Source organism: Vulpes lagopus, chromosome 5, assembly GCF_018345385.1.
Source record: "Vulpes lagopus strain Blue_001 chromosome 5, ASM1834538v1, whole genome shotgun sequence".
In the NCBI taxonomy this organism is placed as follows: Eukaryota; Metazoa; Chordata; class Mammalia; order Carnivora; family Canidae; genus Vulpes; species Vulpes lagopus.
The window spans coordinates 26669557-26692024 of record NC_054828.1 but is presented as its reverse complement, the minus strand read 5'-3'; the positions used below and the strand labels follow the sequence as shown (position 1 = coordinate 26692024).

At 37.0% G+C, this 22468-nt stretch overlaps 1 protein-coding gene across 4 annotated transcripts in view; it reads right to left on the bottom strand.

Moving 5' to 3' along the window:
- Positions 1-22468, bottom strand: part of AFF3 (AF4/FMR2 family member 3) — a 564761-nt gene that overhangs the window by 282439 nt on the left and 259854 nt on the right. The gene's annotated exons all lie outside the window — the stretch shown is intronic.

Below are 22468 nucleotides of genomic sequence, written 5' to 3'. Positions count from 1 at the left end.
AATCTTCAGAAGAAATGTTTAAGACCTGTAAGAAATATCTTCAGAATTCTATTGAAAACCAAAGGGGAAAAAAAAAAAAGCCTTAAAGGGACCAAGCTAGACTTCTCAACTCTAATGTATAATACAAAGCCAAATAAATATATTAAGAGAAACAAACCACAGACTGCATTAACTTAAAAAAAAACTGAGATGAAAGTCACATAACAGAAAATCAATTACATTAAATAAGTGAACAATTTAGTGGCATTTATTACATACATTTAGTGCACAATGTTGTAAATCACAATCACCTCTAATTCCAAAACATCTCTACCAATTCAAAGTAAAATGCAGTACCTACTAAGCAGTTTCATTCCCTTTCACATTAGCTTTTTAAATATGATTTTATTGAATTAATACTTTACTGAACTGAAAAGAACAGAATGAGAAAACCATTGATAAGTATCATTTACTTATATGAATAGATTTTACAGTGGAAATGGTATCTCTCATTTATATGTTTATGACCAGTCCCTAGCAGAATATTTGGCACAATATCATAGGCGCCTGTTGATATTTGTTGAATGAATGAATAAATAAGAGTCTGATATTTTTAAAAAGAGACTCTTTTAAAAATTAAAAGTTGCACTTTATTCATAATATGGCTGGTCATCAATATGACAAAGGGATGTCTTTGCTTTGCCACTCCCATCCCTCTCAAATAAATCACCAGAGTTATCTTAAAGACAAATCCTTAAAAAGAAATGTGTGGGAAATATCAGGAAGGGAGACAGAACATAAAGACTCCTAACTCGGGGAAATGAACTAGGGGTGGTGGAAGGGGAGGCGGGCGGGTGTTGGAGGGGAATGGGTGACGGGCACTGAGGTGGACACTTGACGGGATGAGCACTGGGTGTTTTTCTGTATGTTGGTAAATTGAACACCAATAAAAATTAATTAAAAAAAAAGACAAATCCTTAGAATATCAACATGTGTTTGCTTCATTAAAATTAAGCTTATATACCTTAAGGCAAAATCCATTAGCATGTTATGTGACTTCCCTAATCTCCATATTGGCATCTATAAATCAGAGGACAAGTATTAGCCTATCAACAGACAGTATTATTAAAGAGTTAATAATCGATTTTCTATCAGATTCTTAGTCATAGGACAAGGTCTTTCAATTATGTTATTATTTTTATAATGAAAATTAGTGACCTCAGTCAGAACGTGTAGTTAAAAGTGCATTTGGTTTTCAGAAAGTTAAGTGGGCAGTGCACTGACCTTGTCAAAAATCTATTGATGGCATAAAGAGATTAGAACCAGAGACAGTGGTTTTACATCCTGATCACTGATTGATATTGAGTGCTTTTCCACAGGGTCATGTCTCAATAAAGTGCCTGAGTAGTGCATATTGGAGCCGTCTTCCACTGTCCTGTCAAAGCTCGGTAAAGAAACCACATTAACAGTAATAGTGAACATGTGCCTTCCACCTGTAATCTGACATTGACAAGAATGCTGCAAGACCTCTATGTTCTTTCATCTAAAACTGCACAGTCATTACTTTGAGCGAGAGGAAGACCACACAGGCCCAGGCAAGTGACAATGCTGACGTTATTAACCCTCACGCGACAGGCAGACTTTGGAAATGTACTACTTCCTTTTTAATGTTTTCCTGAATTTTGTCCTGCACCTCATCTACAGTAACAAATTATGTGGGGTTTTTTTTTGTAGGTAGCAGAAGGCTTGCTGATAGGGCATCCCTATAATATATCATCTTTTTTTTTTTCTTAAATGATGGAGGGAAATGTGTAGGAAAAAACACATCTGAGTTATTTACAGTTGGGATCATGGTTTTCTTTTCCATTCGTGAAATTCTGGACACAAAAGCCTGCAAGATGGAGAGTGTAATTTGATGTGGCTAAAGAATTTAGCCAATTAAAGATACTTAGGGCTGCTCTACCCTGTGTCCCACAGAAAGATAGATGATCAATGTTCTCTCAGCCATGAATTGAAATGACTATTGTAAATGGCAGAAGTGGCATGACGTATTTAACAATATTCTGTTTGGCACATTCTATTACTTTTACTTATGTACTTAGATAAAAGAAATAAAGGACAGATTCACAAGTAACTCTTAATATGTCATGTTTCTTCATGAATCTTTCTCCATTATCATCTCACCTTTTCACAAAGGTCTCAGGTCTGGCTGCCCCCTAGAAGAGAGTTCATTCTGTCTGTGCCTGACATCAACTGTTTCTATGTATGCTCTCTGAGGAGACGGCTATAAATAAAAGCTGAATGAAGAAATCCAGCTGAAAATGAGGCTGACCTGAGAGGCTGGAAGCAAGCAGCACTGAAAAGCATGAGTGAGAAATTGGTATGCATGTCTATTGGCTGGTGAGGGTTTTTTAATACTCAGAGTTTTAATATATTTTTAGAAAAAAGCCACCTACAATGCCACACTTAAAGATTTTCTTCTTTTTTGAATGCACATTTACAGCATTTTCATTCTGGACTCTGTTGATGTAGCTTTCTTTAGCTGTTAGTCTTGGAAAACACTTGGAGTCTATTGAGAGGGGACCTGTCATAATGGCAATGGATTTTACATTTTGCTTTCACTCCTAGAAAATACTCAGTTCCTTTCTGTATGTTTGCCACAGTGTAAGAAAGAGTGAAAGTGTTCACCTGTGGAACTTCGTACACCCAGAGCTGAACCTGGGACTTTAGTCCATACATCTGCCCTTTCCACTATTAAGGCAGGGCCCAGAAGGTCCTTTGGAAGTGCCTGCTGGCATTTGGATTTCCATGTAAAACATCACCAGATAAACTATCCTCTGATGGTCCTTGCTGGGCAATTAAGGAAGAGAAGAGACATATCAGCTCCTGTGACCCTACCATAAAGATGGCAGAGCTGTTTTCTATGCCTATTCCAAAGCTTCTGTGTGAAGCCCAATGAGAAGACAACCTCTCTGTATCTTCACATCCTCACTGGTATCACAAAACCCCTTGGAGATGTAATCCAGAGAGAGAAAAACAAAAGATTGCCAAAACAAAAATTTCAATAAGAAATAAATACCACATTCTAAATATGCTGCGATCATGACGGCAAGATTCTGTTTGGCAGAATGCAGACATTCCCTCTTCAACATAAGTTAACACCATGAGAAATCCTTTATAGCATGAGATACTGGGAAACTATGGGAAGAAGACTTCGTGCTTAGGTCATTTTTTCATTTCACAGGCTTTGGCTCCTTTGGTTTTCTTAGTAGATTGTTAGAGTATGGAATTGATCCATAAGGCAAATTTCTACATCAACAATGTCTCTCGTTTCAACAGAGAAAATTTGAACTGTATGTGTGTGTGTATAATAAAAGGCTTGAAATCCAATTAAAACACACCCAAGATTATGTTGGAACAACTTAACCAAAAATGATCATTTTGTCACAAATACCAAAAGCAGTCAAATTATGTCCAAGTATGAATGGAAATTAGTCACAGTTACTTTCTATTTAACACTAGGGCGTAGAGGCCTACAGAAAAAGCAAAAAGAAGAAAATCATTCAGTTAAGCCCTCCTCTCTAACATAATACCAATAAATAATGTGCCATGTTTGATTATGGACTTGATCTCTAGCACCAGGAAAGTAGATATATTTAGAAATCACTTCCTTTGGGCTACAGAAAAAGGACACCTAGAAACTTAGCAGTTGTAAAGGAATAAAAGATACAGACTGTTTAATGTAACACGCAACCAGAGAGGGACTTGAGAAACCTGTAAGGTAGTGTAAGGAGTCAGAACAGGTGGTGACAGATGGTGACTACACTTATCATGGTGAGCTCTCAGTCATGTATAGAGCTGTTGAATCAATATGTTATACTCCTGAAACTAACACCATTCATCAATTATACCTCAATAATTTTTTTAGAAAAAGGATGGTCACCGGTTAGGTAGATGGTGTTATGTGAAATAGCACAACATCAACAGATGCCAGCAAAAACATAATTCAGCTTCTGTCTTGCTTCTGCTTTCATACTAAGAACAATCTTCAAAGTGATAAGAAGTAGAACAAAGAGGGAATTTAAGTGCTGGTGAAGAGGTAATATTTTTTTTAATGTTTTTAACCACTTCATACTTGTTCCCCGAGAAGTTACCTAACTTCTCCAGACCACATTCATCTTATTTGTAAAACAGGGATAACAGGACCTCCTAAATAGGGCTAAATGAGGCAAGGACTAAATGAGCCAATACATTTGTACAGGTCACTGAGCAGGGTTCCTTCGACAGGAGAGCTGAATAGTACATATGAATAATTATTTTAGGTTATAATTACAAAGAGAGTATTTCCATACTTAGAAAAGAAAGCAATGATTACCAGGAGCCAACATGATTCACAAAGACCAGATGATGTTATCTCTACAATTTCCCCTGGTCTTAAATATAATGTATTAGGATTTCTACAAGGCATCTGTCAAATCTTACAAAAGCTCCCAGTGGGTAAGATGGAAACATATGAATTGGTTGTTAAGTTTAGTTAGATGGACTGGTAGCTAATTGAACAGCCACACCTAAGCAATAAATACTGTTCAATAAATATTTGTTGAGTGCTTGCTTGTTATAGATAGTAGGGATTCATAACTGAATATAGCAGAAAAAACTCCTACCTTCATGGAGTTTAGATTCTACCAAAAGGAGACAGTAAAATAATAAACAAATAAATTATGTAATATACTGGAAGATGCAGTGTCATGGAGGAAAACTAGAACAGGGTAAAAGGACTGGGAATGTGGGATGGGGCATTTTGTTTGTAATCTGTTCATCTGGTGTGCATCTTATTATCTCTATTGACCCAGAGAGGTTTTGAGACTGGGCTAGAAGGTTAGTCCCTTTCCCTACCTCCTTTCCCAGCTACAAATTTGTAGTATTTTTTTCTTCCACTATGAGAATCTCATTACTCTTAGTGTTGTGTGTTTAATTTTTCCTTTCATTGTTGAGTTGAAGGCTCTGTGAGTCTGGAAAAGGACAGCAAGATTGATGGAGGGTCTGAGCATCTGAGGAATAGCTGAAGAAAGTAGAAATAATCTATCATGGAAAGAGAAGAGTTAAATGAAGATGCCACACTAGACATCTTACATATCTAAAGGGCATTGTTGTGGAAAAGAGTTTAAACATATTCTGGGCCATTCCAGACAGGGGAGTATGGACCAATGGGGTACAGTACAGTGGTGAGTTTAGCTCCATCAGAGTTCTTTTCACAATCAGGGCTGTCCAAAGAGAATGGGTAGGATTCCTCAACTGATGACATGTTCAACCAGAAGTTAAATGACTCTCTGAATGGAAGTTAGTTGCTACCTCACATCTCTAAATGTGAGATTCTTTCCAACTTTAAGACTATAATTACGGTAATTTCTAACCAATTTCTGGTTAATAAAATCTTGAATGGTAAATTTCTATATCTTCTGGTTTAGCATAGCACTCTAGGTCCATATGACTTAGTGATTTATGAAGAAATCCGCTTAAGAGAATAAAAAGAATATTCTATAAGTACAATCTACAAGTACAGAATCAGAGTTACTACAGTATCTAATAAATTAAATGGATTAATTGGGTAGAGATTTGAGAAATTTTAATTAACAATTAATCAATAAAAGCATTCAACATGAAAATCTATTACAACCCTGTTTACATTATTTAACTTTAAGCGCTTCAGTTCTGTGTGCTTATAATTAGCAAGCTATAAAAGATGCCATCCATTGGAACATAATGAGAAGAACTGTTTATAATGATAATTAGTATTCATTTTCACAGACGGGAAGGTCACATGGCCACAGGGCGCAGCAAACAAAGAGTTAAACTCGTTATTGAGGAAAATACTACACTTAGGCAGTATTTATTATACACTTAACCCCGTAGTGCAGAGCCTTGCCTTAGGAAATACACCATAAATAAAGCTTCATGTTAAGACAGGTAAGATCTTCCAAGGTGAGGTGGTGAGTACAGGGAGTCCAGGAAATACTACACCTCCACTGGACTTCACTAATCCTACCGTATCGGGAAAGGCTAAACTGCAGCTGCTTTTATGTTCTCTCCTTGCTTCCTCAAATCTTACCTGTATATATTTTTTATATATATGCCAAACCATTTGGTGTATTGTGAAGGCCAGAAAAAAATATTTAAAAAATTTTTTTTCATTCCTGCATTGGGGCTGGAGTTTGTTCTCTATGGCACTTTATCTCCTACACTCTGAGCACAGTTGGAGGCTTCTCATGGGCTTGCCTGCGGCAAAGATCTAGGCTCAGAAGTGGGAAATATAAACCCACAGTACAAATACCCTCACTTTTAAAATCCTTTTGTAATTCTGGCTTTAGAAAAATCAAAGTTTTCATTCAGCAGAGATGAAGCTCCTGTCCCTTTTCACAGAATCTCTAATATCTATAAAGACCTACTTGATGAAGCCTAAAATGCTTTCTAGACACATGGTTGTACCAATAAAAGTGGTTCTTCACCTCCCACTGTACCTCTGAGCTGATAGACAGGATTTGTTACTCTACTGACAAATAACATGCCAACACTTCGCAATAATCAGAGCAAATGATTCTCTTCTAGATACAGTGTAGTGCAACATTTCATATTAAAATTTTCTCTATTTGTTCTATGTGCAAGACTAAGACTGAACAAATCTTAGACTAGTTCCTAGCCTGAAGTCTCGGAGATATTAAATGCAGGTCTCGGGCTGAGAACAACAATAGCCAAGGGCAAAACCAGAAAAATATGAACCATGAAGCCAACAGTCAGACACAGTATGGCCTGTTGCATTAACCACCCTCTGAGCTAAAGAGGCACCCTCACAGTCCTCATTTAAAAAAAGAAAAATCAAAGAGCCTTAACAGAGATATTAGTGGGCTTATTTTTCATCATCACATGCCTTTAAAAGGAAAGGTGTATAGTCAGCTCTGATCAATACAGCTCCTCCTGCTTCCTATGTCTTTTCAATCTGTTAGGCAAGAAAATGCCTTTATGCTGGCACTAATCCTGCTGTGCCCCCAAAGTAAAAAAAACAAAAACAAAAAAAACCCAAAAAAATCCCCCACAAACCTCCTATGGGACTACCTGTTTATATGCACATAATCATTTAAAAAAAAAAAAGCAAGCAGCAACCATAAAAAACAAGGAAATAAAGACTATCAAGAGAACACTCCTGGAAAAGCCTTCTTAAAAATATAGCTAAATAACATAAAAGTAAACAGATTAGAGAAAGCAATTATGTTCATGGAACTCATATTCTGCTTGTGAAAGAATTTCAACATCTAGAAAATTACTTATTAATGACTTCATTAACTCATTCATTCAATCACAGATGATTACTAGGCACCAGCGCTGTGCCAATACTAGGGATGAGGTAGTAAACAAAACAGACAGGGACCTAGCTCTCATGGAGCTTACATTCTATAGGTGAGGTGGACAACAAATAAATAGAATAAACAGGACAACTTCACATAGTGACAAGCAATTGCTAGAATAGTAAACAGGGTGGCGTGAAAGGGCTGGTATATAATCTTCAAGATTCCTCTTAGTTCTAACATCACCTCACTTTTACTCCTATCACAAAGGTATGATGAGGACGTTCAGTCATTTGGAAGAAAGGGGCTGTTTAGGACGAGAGAGTATACTAATAACGGTAGGTATAAAACCCAAAAATACAACAACATAAAATTGAAAAGAAGAAGCAATATGCGATCCCAATTTCTACTACATCCCCAAGACTCTGGGAAGAACCTATTTACAGTTTCATTGCAGCCATTCTGAAAAGGTAGAGAAAGAATAACAGGTTTTTGATAAGAAATTTTGCAAATAACATGGCAGTATTGCAAAATGCAAATGTAAATGCTGCTGAGCCATCTGTTCAATATTACGGCAACATTGGGAAAAGGCTCTGAAAGAAATGATGTTTGAAATCATTAAAAAAATAACATGTCAAGTTTAAAATACTCAAGAATCTTAAAACCAGCATCAACACATTCAGCAACCATATGGCCCTACAGCAGGTTAAAAAAAAAATCACCCTGCTTGCATTTTCTACTTCAACCCAATGATTTCCAAAACATGTTTCTTTTTCCTATTTGAATACTTTTTTTTTCCTGTTAAATTCCTCGGTGTTTACAGCTTCTTGAATTATGCCTAAAACCATAATATTCATTTCACCCTTCCTGAAGCTGGAGATAATGTAGGGAGGAAGACTGAGCCATCTGTTCCAGGAAAGGACATGTAGGTGACTATATATAACTTGTTGAACACATCTCGTTTTAGGTTTATTGATTTATCCCTACTGATCTCACAGTCTCAGTACTGATAAGCTAACTTCATTGAGTATCGCAGTTTTCCAGGCACGGTGCTAAGTGCTTTACATTCATCGTATCATTCAATTATCACAATTTTACAAAACGGATACTGTTATTATCCACATTTTGTAGAAGAGGAACTTCTTCCAGGTCATACTACGAGCCTGTGGTAGGGCCATAGCCCAAACCCAATTTTGTGGGCCAAGCCCGTATTCTCAACTGCTCTTACATGCAATACTTTATTGTTCAGATGTCTGTATGGGAACAACAGTGTCGACTTTTCAAGGTTCAGGGTAGAAGCAGCTCCCTTGTCTCATCAAGAAGAGACTCTTGGAGAAGTGCCTGAAACTGTAAAGAATAGAGGAAGGGGTCTAAACACAAACTCTTCCAGAAGCACAAGACATAATGACAGTCATAGAGTTGGGAAAATCATGAACAAATGGAGGACAGTGAGTGAGTTAATACTTCAAGTGTGGTTTTTAAGAAGGCAGTTAAAAACAGATTAAGATCAACAAAACTTAGCCTGCCCCACAATAAGTCAGAGATCTAAAATTTCAGGCTAACTTTTAAAATGATATTTACAAAGCCATCGTTTACATTGTTAGCAACAGATGATATGCCCCACTGTATAACCCAAAGCACCCACCACCAGAGGAATTAGGTTATTCAATCACAAAAGCAGAGTTTATGTTAGAGTACATTTTCTAGCATTTGTCCAAGGACAGGTCAATTGCACCTAATACAGTGGCTGACTAGCACTGCAGATCTGTGTCTGGCAAGTCAAGAGCTTGTGATTATTATTTCAATCTGTGAGATGGAAAAGCAACCTGAAGCCCATTGGTTGTATTATAGTTCATAATTCATCTCATAAACCAATTCCAATGTTTGGTCAAATTTACATAATATACCAAGACTTAGAAAATTACATATTTATAATGGAAATCCCTGGGGCTTCAAATGAATTAAAAACTAACTCCATTCAACTTAACAGCTTCATATAGTGTCTCATGGATACAGTGAGACTCTAAATACAAGATTATTGGATTAGCAGTATTAACTCAGACGTAAAAATCAGTATTACCTCAAATGATCAGTATCTGGCAGATAAATTTTAAAGGCTCAAGTTGTTTTTGTATCTGAAACATAGAAGACTTTTTAAAGTAACAAGGCATATTTAAACAACTTGATGAATAGTTCAGGAAGAACCCAAAGGAAGTCGAGCAGTAGGAACATTTGCCAAACACTTAAGCTCTCTAAATGCAGTGATATAAATTATAAATATAACCCTAACAAATGCAAAAACCATAGTAGGAATAGATTTGCCTGTATTCAGTGATTTCCAATTATTCACAGACCTACATTGCTCTTTAGTTGTGTCTACCAATTGGCCAACAAATGAGTTGCTGATGCATGTGGCCATGGGCATTAGTGTCAGTGGAGAAAAGTATGTGGTTTTATAAAATTCTTTCATATCATCTATTGCTTTCCATTTTTTATTGCTTTCAATTAATGATTTTATCTCTTGACTGATTAGCAATCTTAACTGTCTTTAGCAACCCTTTAAATCCCACTTAGCCAGAATAATAAACAGAATAAAAAGAATAAAATACAAAAACAACAAATTAGATAAGACAAGTCAGCATGATAAACAGTTGTGGAGTTACAAACTTATTATAGAAAAATCCACACAACCAAATCCACATAAATACATAAACACTAGGTACAGCTCAAAACCTCCTATCACTTCTGCCTTTTGTGCCCTAAATTCAGGACACCTGGTAAACCTCTGGCCTGGAGTGGCATTTTATTTTTGCAAAGTGGAATATATATAACCAGAATATAGTTGCCTGTATATAGAACTTGTCCCCTTTCTTCTCCACTAACTAGGGAGTCCCTACAATAAAAATGGTAAGTTTTGGGGTGCCAGAATTGGAAATATAATTATTTTTCTTTCCTAATTGCTCTGGCTAGCACTTCCAATACCATATTGAATAGAATGGCAAGGGTAGACAACCTTGTCCTATTGTTAATCTTAGAGGAAAAGCTTTCAGCTTTTTTTCACCATTGAGTATACTGTCATCTGTGGGGCTGTCATATATGGCCTTCATTATGTCAAGATACGTTTTGTCTATCCTTAATTCGTTGAGAGTTTTTATCCTAAAAGATGTTGAATTTTGTCCAATGCTTTTTCTGCATCTACTGGGATTATTGTATGATCTTTATTCTTCATTGTACTCACGATGTGTGTATGTTGAACTATCCTTGTATTCCAGGGATAAAGTCGTACTTGATCATGGTGAATGATCATGGTGAATGAATTGTACTTGATTTAGGTTTGCTGATACTTTGTTGAGGATTTTTGCACTATACTCATCAGAGATAATGACTTGTAATTTTCTTTTCTTATAGTGTCCTTGTAATCTGGCTTTGGTATCAGGGCAATGTGGGCTTTGTAAAATGAGTTTGGAACTGTACCTTCCTTTTCTTTCTTTTTTTGGGGGCAGGGGGAGAGTCTGAGAATGACTGGTATTAATTCTTATTTAAATGCTTGGTAAAATCTACCAATGATGCCATTTTTGCTTAGCAAGAGGTTTTTGATTACTGATTGACTCTCCTTACTTATTGGTCTGTTCAGATTTTCTATTTCCTCACAATTCAGTCTTGGAAGGGTGTACATTTTTAGGCATTTTATAATATTAACAAAAATTTTAATGATGTTAAGAAACAGATGGCATATAAATGGTCAAGTTATGTTTTAAGAAAGTAAGGTAATTTGTTAAAAGGTAATTCAATGAGGAAAAGAATCTTTCTAAAAATGGTGCTAGGATAATTGCATATCCATATACAAATAGATGAGCTTCAAGCCTTGCCACACACCTCACAAATTATTTCAAAATGGATCTTAGACCTAAATATAAGTGCTAAGATACAAAATTTCTAGAACATAAGTGAAAATCTAAATGACCTTGAATGAGGCAAATTTTTTCTTAACTAAGACACAAAAAGAATAAACTTCAAGAGAAAAAATAGTTAAACTTTGTTAAAATTAAAAACTAACCTTCTTCAAAAGACATTGTAAAAATGAAAAGATAAAGGGTACAGGGTTTCTTTTGGGGGTGATGAAAATGTTCAAAAATTGACTGACGGTAGTTACAGAATTCTAAATATACTAAAAATTGTACATGTTTAATGAATGAATTGTATGGTACATGAGTTATAGCTCGATAAAGCTGTCAAAAAATAAAAAAGAAGAAGAGGAAAAGGAGAATCCACAGTCTGGGAGAAAATATTTGTAAAACATTTATCAAATAGAAGACTTATAAGCAAAATAAAGAACTCTTACAGTTCAATAATGAGAAAACAATTCAATAAAACATGGGTAAAATCACAATGATGGAGCTATGTCAAAGGGACAAAGGAGCCAACTGGAAGAGTTCCTAATGGCCAGAGCTGAAACTGGATTGCTGGATTATAACTCAAAATATGACATAAATACCCATGGTTCCATACTGATTATAAAAAAAGACTGAAAAAATAAATTCATAGGGAAGGACAAGTAAGTCTCCTGTGCACCAGAATTAAAATAAGTTATGTAGCTAATATGCACCCACAGAGATAGAGCATAACCTAGCACTTCTTCAAGTGTGGGCTGTACACAGGGACTTCTCTCCCAAAGGCTGGGATGGAAGAGGGAGAGGAGAGGTAACTTTACAGGGGGGAAATCTGGCAAACACCACTCCAGCAAAATGATCAAGGTCAACATCAACACTGTTAAGTCATGCTGACAGTATGTATCCTATATATCACGTGATGAAACTGGCACTTTACCTCTGAGGTCTTCCTCCCCTAAATCATAACCTCAGTTTAATCATGAGAAAAAGATCAGACAAACCGAAACTGAAGGTTTCCTACAAATGTTGGACTAGTATTTCTCAGAACTGTCGAGGTTATAAAAAACGAGGGAAGTCTAGAAACTCACAGTTTAGAGAAGCCTAAGAAAATATGACAATTAAATGTGTGGTATCCTATATGAGATTCTAGAATAGAAAGGGGATATTAGGTAAAAACTAAGTAAATGTGAATAAAGTATTATTTAGTTAATAATAATGGGTCAATATTGGCTCATAAGTTGTGATGAATGTTCTATACTAATGTAAGATGTTAACAATAGCTGAAACTGGATGTCAGGTACAGGGAATGTCAGTACTATCTGCAACATTTTGTAAATATTAACTATACTGAAAGAAAAAGTTAATTTTCTCAAAAAAAATGGGCAAAGATTTGGAAAAACACTTTGCCAAAGAAGATACAGGAGTTGCAAATAAGCACATGAAAAGATGCTCAATATCATTGGCTAAAAAGGGAATGCCACAATGAGTTAACATTATACATCCACTAGAAATTCTAGACTGAAGTTAAATAGCCTGACATGTTCACTTCTAGTTCCGGGTGAGATGGAATACGCCGACTTTTATCCTCTCTCTCACACTGAATGCAGCTAAAGAACCTGGACAAATGTATGGAGTAAAAATTAAACAGCAGCAGCTGGCTGGCAAAGAAGACCAGAATCTGAAGTACCAGTGAACCATTTTCTTTTCTCTCTGGTATCTCCCAGTCTGTACTCCAGAAAGTGTGAAACCCACAAGTGAGCATTATTGTGGAGAGAGGGAGACAGGGAGAAAGTACTAGGAGAAGCCTGCTGATATGGCCCAAAGGGAAGTACAAGATGCTACCAATATTCAGAGAATGTGCAGAGAATCCTCCATTTCTCCACTTTTTCACACCCTGGGCTCCAAAAATATCCCTTGGTGATGATAGCTTTTACAGTGGTAGCAAATAGGTGACAGCAAGAGCCTAGGAATGCCATGGAGAAGAACCTTCTTCTCGGGTTAGAAGAACGCCCAGTCAATCTGAGCTAGGTGAACATATAACAATGGAGCACATACAAACACAAATCATAGCTCATATCAGACAGACCTTCCTATGAAGGCGGGGCAAACCCGTGGGCAAGGTTGCAGGAAGCATGTGAGAGAGTGCTATAAAGTCCCAGACTCCTGGTGGAATGTCGAAAAAGACAGTCCCAGTGAACCAGAAAGTTCCAGAGAGATTACCAAGAGAAAAAAGACTAGAAAATGAATCCCATAAGGTTTTTAATGATCTCCTGGGCTCACCTCTGAACAGAACATGCTTGGATCTAATTCTAAACAGCAGACCACTGACTTTCAGATCTGAACTCTTGGATTGGCTGGCACATGTGCAGAAATGGCCCAAACAGCAAGCCAATGATTTGAAAACAGAACTGGCACTGAAACTAAAACTCACAGAAGGATTCAACCTAAAGCCTGAATCCAACCAGGCTGGCTGATTGCCTGCTATAAAACAAAAATACCAACCTTCTCCGTATGATTTAAACAAGAACCAGTCTTAACTGGATCATATTCAAAATGTCCATGATACAATCCAAAGTTGCTGAGCATATGAAGAACCAAGAAAATCTCAGTTCACACAGGAAAAGACAATAGATGCCAATGGTGAGATGACACAGATGTTGAAATTATCAAAGTCCATTGAGTTGTTAATCTTTCATAATTGGTAGATTATATGTAAATTATACCTCGAAAAATGAAAAAACCAGAGTACGTTTTATTTATTTATTTATTTTTAAGATTTTATTTATTCATGAGAGACAGAGAGAGAGAGAGAGAGAGAGAGAGAGAGAGAGAGAGAGAGAGAGGCAGAGACACAGGCAGAGGGAGAAGCAGGCTCCATACAGGGAGCCCGATGTGGGACTCGATCCCGGGACTCCAGGATCACACCCTGGGCTGAAGGCGGTGCTAAACTACTGGGCCACTGGGGCTGCCCCAGGGTAGTTTTAAAGGAGGACTGATGCAGTTGAAATCTTATGTTAGTACTCTTTTAGTTACAGTGTGAGATATATTGTTTCCTACAGACTATTCTGGAACTCAACCACTATTCATAACAGTATTTCTTTGAGAAATTATGTTCTAAGTTTCAAATAATCAGATGGCAAAACATCTTTTGGCACGTGGTCCTTTCTTAGATTGGTGACCAAACATTTTAGAAAATGTGGTACAGATCCCATCTTCAGTTCAGGAATGTGAGACTCGTGATTACTTGGGTATCAAATTATACATAAGCATATTAACATCTCTCAAAGGATTTTGGAGATAGCACATTTGGAGCAAGGGTAGTCTTTCAGAAAATTCTCAAATGATGACTCAGTTGTTATCCTGATAAGGGACCCCTTTCCCTCTTCTGGCACTGAAATTCTGTTAGAAATTAGTGAGTTCTGGGAAGCCTGGGTGGCTCAGTGGTTGAGCACCTGCCTTTGGCCCAGGGCATGATCCTGGAGTCCTGGGATCGAGTCCCACATCGGGCTCCCTACATGGAGCCTGCTTCTCCTTCTGCCTATGTCTCAGCCATTCTCTCTCTGTGTGTCTCTCATGAATAAATAAATAAAATCTTTTAAAAAAAGAAATTAGTGAGTTCTGTTTTTATAGAGTATCTCTCATTAAATCCTTCAGCTTTTCCTAGAAAGAACCATGGAGACAAATAGTGTTCTCATTTTTATCCTTACTTATCACTAAAGGGGCATAGATACATAGGAGTCAAAAGATTCTCCTAAAGAATTTTTTTTTTCTCAAAAGGAAAACATCTGTAAAACTGATCTTCTTTTATTCTAAATAAATGAATAATCATAATTGGTATCTATGTTTGGGAGCTTATTTACAAACTGTTCCTATAATTGTGCCACTCATTTAGGGGCACAATTGAGTGAATCAGAACATAATACTGCACCCTACTTATTAGTATTAATTGTGATCAATTGTCACAGTTTGTTTATAAGACTGAATAATTTTTAATCCTAAAAGAATTATGCTGATTATCAAATGGTTCTGTATTATTTGTTTTTTTAACATTTAAAAAATGTTTAATATAATCATTGCATTTTTGGATGTTGAAATATAGGGCTTTTATTTCATTGTATTTGCTTTATTCCCAAGAACTTAAAGGTTTTTCCAAGTCATTCTGTCAATAGCTCATTAGAATAATAAGGTAAGGTGAATTTATGTTAGGATTTTTCAGGTGCAATGAACAGTAAGGTAGAAAATGTAACACTGGAACACAGACACATGCAAATCCCAGCTTGGATCAGGTCAACTTCCTGTTTCTGATGGTGAAAGAGCCCATCCATCCTACAAACCTCAGTCAATTCAATCTTCCTGGATGATCCTAAAAATAGTTAATGATTCTCTTCTACCTGGGCCTCCAGTGTCACATTTCCTCTAAGTCTACCGTTAACTTGGGTAAGTTTTCCTCCACACCTTGACCTTGAACCTATGGCTATCTCCTTAGTTTTTTCTCCTGACATAAATTAAAGAAAAATTCTCTACTGTGCTATGTTAGGTTATTTTCCAGAAAATATCCACTCCCCTTTCTCTCCACTGTGGGTGGAATATGTTTCCCTACCCCTTAATTTTGTTGGCTGAATAACTTGCTTTGGCACATGGGATATAGCGGACATGACACAAACTTCAAATATGCTTGCTCAGCAGGGCTTGCCCTTATGAACTCCTGATATCACCAGGGAAAGGACATGCCCCAGATAGTATATGGTTGAAAGAAATTAACTCATAGAAGAGATCTGAACCCAAGTTTCTTTCTTTCTTTAAAGATTTTATTTATTCCTGAGAGACATAGTGAGGGAGGCAGAGACATAAGCAGAGGGAGAAGTAGGCTCCCTGCAGGGAGCTTGATGTGGGACTTGCTCCTGGAACCCTGGGATCATGACCTGAGCCAAAGGCAGACGCTCAACCGCTGAGCCACCCAGGCGTCCCTGAACCCAACTTTCAACATGGAGCTGGTGCTAGCCAGTTTCAGCCTAGGCTGGATAAAGGAGCAAGAATAAGTGATTTTTGTTTTAAGCCACTGAATTTTGGGATGGTTTGATCCTCAGTAATAACTGACTGATATATTTATTAATGTGGGTTTTTTATCCTCTATGAATATGTTTATGATCTCCAAAATAAACTAGCTCTGCTTCTCCTATGTCCTAAGGACAGTGCTAAATTGAGTTTGGATTGCTCTCCACTAATGCCATTTTCTTATACTTTCTTACATTAAAGCTGCTGTTTTTCTTTTCTGCCCAGTCTTTCAAGATCATTTTGTGATTTAGCCTTTACACTTTGGTAAACTGTTCCTCAGAAAAGTTGAGGTCATCTGCAAACATGTCACTCGGCATGTCTTCTAGAATCACATCATTTGTGGTATGGATTTTAGTTTTCTTGAGAGGGGTCAGGAACCATCTGCAGCACAATCACCTAGAACTCTCGTTAAAATTACCAATTTCTGGGCCAGCTCCAAGTCCACTGAGTCAGAACCTTTGGGGTGGGATCCAGGAATTTACATTTTTAACAAACTCCCTAGGAAATTCTTATATTACAACAAAGTTTGCAAAATATTTCAATACTGTGAATATATTAACTAATCAGACCTCAAGCCAATACTGAGTCCTAAAGGATTTTTTAAAGATTTTATTTATTTATTCATGAGAGACACAGAGAGAGGCAGAGACGCAGGCAGAGGGAGAAGCAGGCTCCCTCCCCACAGGAAGCCTGATGCAGACTCAATCCCAGGACTGGGGGATCACACCTTGAGTTGAAGGCAGACACTCAACCACTGAGCCACTCAGGCATCCTGATTTAAATGATTATCTATCATTACCCAGAAATGTACCTCTCTATCTCTATCCTTTATTTGTTTTCTATATGTTCATTTTCTATCTACTTCAAAATGTTATTTTTTTCTTCTCTTCACTTTTAATCACATGAAAGCTCAAGTTTTTTTTTTTACTAACCTTTGTACCTAGTATTTTCAAAGACCTTTTGATAAGTTAAATATACTATTTCAATGGCTTCTATTAACAAATTTACATTTTCTTTCAAAAATGTAGTACTTGGGTTAGTCAAATATTTTCCCCAAAGAAATCACATGCTCCAGACCTCAAAGCTTAGTCCTTGCATTTTGCTTTTAATGGAGTTCACTGGCTGGCCTCATAAAGTGGTGACTCACAAATCTTAATTCATTGAGTTCCTCCTTATGGAAAGAAGTCAAATTGGTAGCCAACCAGGTCTTCAGCAATTTGCCAGTTACATGAGGGTTTCAATCAATAGCTCCAAAATTGGTGCAGCCACTGGTTTCATTTCATCTGTGGCTTCCAACCTTTCACACTCAAAAGACAATTTAATCTTTTCTGTATAAGAACTGATACAAAATTTTATTTAGTCTCCTTAATACTATATGGGTGTGTAGAAAAGTTGCTAACAGCATGGGCTTCAGAGCCAAAGTATCTGGATTTGATTCTGGTCACACTCTGTGTCTCAGTAATGCCGCTATGTAAATGTGGATGACAATGGCATACTACACAAGCCTGTGCACTACATAAATTATTGCATTTACAAGTGCATGAACAGTACTTGCTTCATTAGAAGTCAAGTTGTGCAAATTGTTATCGTTACTACACTAAGAACATTGAGTATATTCTTAGCACCATTATAAATCTTTAGCTGGACTCTTGTGTAGTTAACCACTTCTTTCCATTTTCTTAAAGTTTTTTTTTTTTTTAAGATTTTATTTTTAAATAATCTCTATGCCCAGTGTAGGGCAAGAACTCACACCCCGAGATCAAGAGTCATGTGCTCTAATGACTGAGCCAGCCAGGCATCCCTTAAAGGTTTTATTTCAAAATATATCATTACACACAGGGGCTCCTGGGAGACTCAGTCAGTTAAGCATCTAACTCCTGATTTTGGCTCAGGTCATGATCTTGGGGTCATGAGATCAAGCCCCGCGTCTGGCTCCCCATGTTGGGCATGGAGCCTGCTTACAATTCTCTCTCTCCTTTTCCCTCTTCTCTTCTCCCCAAGCTCACATATTCTCTCTCTCTCTCTAAAAATTATATATATATATATATATATATATATATATACACACACACACACACACACACACACACACACACACACATATTTAGGTAATCTCATACATACAAAAGTGTCCATAATGTATATGCATAAAGAATAACAGTAAAATACATATTTGTGTACCTAAACAGCTTAAAATACAGAATCATAAAAACCAAGTTTTGGAATCATTGTGCTCCTTACTTACCAACTTCTCTTCACTATTACCAAATGTTGTCATTTCTTCTTTTCTTTATACGTTTACTACCTATTTGTTTATTACTATTTTTAAAGAAAGTTTGCAAGTTCATAAATTCTTTTATGATCTATTTTCTTGTTAACACTCTCCATCTGCCACCTTTTTAAGACTCTTCTGTTCTCTACACTTGGGAGACTGTCACAGATTTTGAAAAAATGCCTTGTTCACCACGATTGTCAAATTTTTTTCCATTGCTTAGTTTTTGAATGTTTCCTCTACCTTCCTCAAAACTCCCTCCCCTAATTGTCCAGTGACTATGGTCATATTTATGGATAATGCCAAGCATCATCCATCTGGTCCGATGCTCCATAGTGTGGTCCTGACACTGGCCTGAATGACTGAGGTAGGAAATTTCCACAGTCTCATCTCATTCCTTATGCTCTTTACTCTGTGGAAGAGCTGAGTAAAAAACAATTAATATTTTACAAACATAAAAGGGATCTTTGAAACCTATTTGATGTGTCAGTATGCCAAAGGCTAAGGCTTCGCAAGAGGAACTGAATGAGGTTGTCATTGAACTTACTTAGTTTCTTCTTCTAAATTAAAATCTAGTGCCATACACCAAAAGGTTTCCTTTCTCTGTCCTTCTGCAATTAAAAAGACCCCTTTGGTCGAGCTAGGCTATTCTCTATTCCACCCACTTCCTATCATCTAACGATGCCATTTTGACAAATTAATATTACAAGGATTTTTTTTTATTAAAATAAATATAGCTTTAAATGGAAACATGCAATAAAATATCTCAACAGATGTTTTTCCTGCAAAGGAAATGGAACCACAGAAATTCAAAACTAATCTATCCACCTTGCTCAATAAAGACTCTACTGTTCGTGTGCTATGACCATCGATTTCTGTATGTAATAACAGAGAAGCTTGAGAAGAAGTAAGCTCTTTTAAAGGTGAATGTTTTTGTCATTCACAAAGAAGCTTCTGCATTGCCCGTTTCAGACAAAAAAGTAAAAATTTATCTTGTGCAAAAAGGATAACTATTTCAGAGTAAAAGAACACTTCTGTGCTCTGAAGATAACTATTTCGGTATAAATATACCACTTTCTCATGGGGTATGCAGCCAGATGATGACTGATTTAAACCATACAAACATTAGAGTCAGACTGCTCTATTTATTTTGTCTCCTCTTTTAAGAAAAATTTCAGAAAGGAGTTCACATAACCCCAACCCTAATCCTTTAGCCATCAAATAAAGTATCTTAGATAAATATAAGTATGACTTACAGACACTGGAAAATATTTGGATTCTTCTATTGATTTATGTTTTTTATGTGCAATGTTGTAGAGAACATTTTTAAAAATCAACTATTAATGTATATATTATGCTTTGGTTCCAAGATACAAAAATATTATGTAATGAGGCTAATTCATCCACAAAGCAGACACTTAATTTTAACAAGGTTACCCAGAAGTTTTTGGGATGAATGTGGTATGAGCATATAAGTCAGATGACAGCATCTTAACTGAGCAGCTTGGAGGCAAATTAGGATAGAAGCATCAAATGAAAGAATATGACAGGTTCATGATCAATTTCTATTTGAAATCCACCTGCCACAAAGATGTTGCTTCTTTCACACTGGTGGAGCAAACTCCATGTTAGAAATGACAGAAAAAAAAGAGAGAGAGAGAGAGAGAGACAAAAGAAAGCTATTTTGAGGCCTTGTAAGCCATCAGTGTCAGGGAAGAAGGATAGACATCAATTATCTACTTGATACTTCAATACCACAGAATCGCCTTCTCAAGGGAAGCAAAGGAAGTTAGTTGTTGCCATGGCCCTGACAGACAGTTCACTACTGCTGGCAACATCTGAATAGATGAGCTGTTTCCTAATATGACCTGTTGTGGTCTTGGAGAATTCATTTATATAGTTTTCCTTGCTTTATGATACAAGGAACCCAATGATGGCTGCATAATAGACTGAAAACAAGGATAAGATAAAGGGCATCTGATATCAGTACTGGACTTGGATTCTGGGAGCTTGGTAAGTTTGCCTACTGATAAAAGTCTACATATGTCTTTAAAAGTTTGTCTAGTCTTTTCCATGGTGATAAGCCTAGGAGTAGCAAAAATGTCCACAGATATTGTCCCCACTGTGCCTGTAGTAGAGCAGAGTTCCACAACAGCTCCCATTTTGTTCAATCTATTTTATGTAGTTCTATTTAAAAGCATAAACAGAGGCCTGTAAACTGGTATATCTATGCATCTAGTCCCTTGTGGAATTTCTCGATTTAATAGGTTACAAATGTCATGAAAAGTCCTTACGACCAGCCATATGACCAGTTATTCAAAGGCTGCCTATTCATGACTATTCTGAATGAGCCCACTCTGCATCTACTCTATTGCAAATGTGCCTACAATGAGCAGTGAGAAGCCTGAGGTTAACGCATCACCCTGCAAGTGACCAAAGAACTTCATCAAGGGAAGAACTGAAAGCTTTGCTTGAATTCTGCTTCACAACCCAATGTGTTCACTGAACATGAAATACTAAGTGAGGGCTGACTTGTTTTTTGGGGGAGTGTGATAGACAGGGTTCAGCAACATCAAGGCCCCACCAAACTCCAAATCAAACAAAAGGGCGAAGAGTCATGCCTTCTTTGCAGCTAGAGACCGAGGTGATACTGATGCCACATGTTGTTTCTTAGGCATTTTAATTAGTATCCTCTGTGAACTTTCTTTAGCATTAAATAGAAAGAAAAGAGATTCTTAAACAGAGTCAATCTGACAAGACTACAATAATTTTTGCTGAGCTCACACTGCTGAGAACACGGTGGAGGGAAATCAGACAGTTAAGCAACATTTATGTTAGATGGTGAATGGAACTGAACATAAGCTGTGTGGGTAGATAAAATGCTCTGTGGGCACAATGGCACAGCTTGAGTTGCAGTGGCCCCGCCATCAAGTGCTGGGGGAGACAGCAACAGGGGACCATCCTGGGCAGTGGAAGTGGGCCAGCTTTTCTGAGTAGAGTCTTTGGAACCCTTCAAGGAAAAATGTGGGCAGCTTTGGCCTATGAGCAATAGACTCTGGAAACAGAGAGTAGTTAAAGAGTAAACCAAAGAATTATTTACAAGAGCATGGAAGGTCCTGGCTGTCAAACTGCTTATTTTAGCCACACATACTTCATATGTTTGATGACAGAATTAAATTCAGAATGATCTCAACTAAGCTAGGATGGGTCATTCCAACAAAATGGAATTTAATAGAGATACATGAGAATGAATTATATCTAGACCCAAAGATAAAACTCCAAGAATATATGCATTGCAGTTTAGCAGCCGCATGTAGATAAGACTTGGAAGAGCTGTAGTTGGGAGTCAATAGTGAAGCAGAATTAATCAAGTTAATTTGATTAATTATGCACAAAAAAAGGAGCATAACCCTATTTATGGACCAGATGTAGTGCACTGTGTTTCAGATGCATCCATGAGGAAGGTGCCCAAAGAAGAGGAACACATGAAATCATTGAAAATGCTCACTTAAAGGGTATGAGAACTCCAAAATATCAGAAAGCCCTCACATTTTTTAAGGGTTATGATACAGATAAAAGATGGGAGTTATTCTATGAGGGTATTATGGGCAAAATTAGAGTCAGTGGTGGACATTACACTTTAGTCACTCATTCAACAAAGATCTGTTGAGCTCCAATCATGCATCAGGCATCATGCTAGGCAGCAGAATTGCAAGGTAGGAGAAATTCCCCCCAATACTCAGAGCTTTCCAGAAACAAAATGGACTGCCTTCTGAAGACTGTACATATTTGCTGAAGATATTAAGGTAAAGTCAGAAGCTACATGTCTGTGTTAGACCACTTGGAAGTAGAAGAGATGAATTTTAAGCTTCCTACCTTTAGTGGCTTATCATCATCCATGTGCTATACCATGTGTTTCTCTTTTTCAGTTC